The sequence below is a fragment of the Buceros rhinoceros genome, unplaced genomic scaffold (genome assembly GCF_000710305.1).
Source record: "Buceros rhinoceros silvestris isolate BGI_N320 unplaced genomic scaffold, ASM71030v1 scaffold36027, whole genome shotgun sequence".
In the NCBI taxonomy this organism is placed as follows: Eukaryota; Metazoa; Chordata; class Aves; order Bucerotiformes; family Bucerotidae; genus Buceros; species Buceros rhinoceros.
Genome location: NW_010422192.1, coordinates 2399 through 2915, shown reverse-complemented (window position 1 = coordinate 2915; position 517 = coordinate 2399). Strand labels below are relative to the sequence as shown.

General features: G+C 61.9%; 1 protein-coding gene across 1 annotated transcript in view; it reads left to right on the top strand.

Annotated features, from left to right (window-relative positions):
- Positions 1 to 517, top strand: part of FBXO42 (F-box protein 42) — a gene marked incomplete at both ends in the record, with an annotated part of 4832 nt that overhangs the window by 1922 nt on the left and 2393 nt on the right. The window lies entirely within an intron of this gene.

Below are 517 nucleotides of genomic sequence, written 5' to 3'. Positions count from 1 at the left end.
CGAGTCTCGAGCGACGCTGGGTTGTGCCTGCTCAAAGCGCGGCTCCGGCAGCGCCTGGTTTATCAGGGCGCTGGTGGAGTTACCCAGCTCAGTGCCACTGTCTCCGCCGCAGCTGGCACCCTTTGCCTTCCCCTCTTGGTCCCCAGGAGGGCGGCCAGTGGTTCCCAGTGTGTGGTTCATCTCGGCTCCCAGCACAGGCTGGGTGGGCCGTGCTCAACCAGGCTTTTCCGTTCACTGGAAGAGCAGACGAAGGGACTACCTTGCCCACCACCAGCCCCTCACGAATATCCTGGACAATCCCTCCTCCTTCTGTCTGTTTGAAGAGGGGTGTCGAGTCGCCCGCACACTGGCTCAGCGTCAGGAAGGGCAGATGCTCTCCTCCGTAAGAGGAACTGGTTTGGGACAAGGTGGTGGGATGAACCCTGCGTCCTGCTTTGCCTCAGGCCCAGTAAAACCGGCTCTCCATCCCAGCTCCACTCCTCATCCCGGGGCAGACAAAACTCGGCAGCATCGAGGC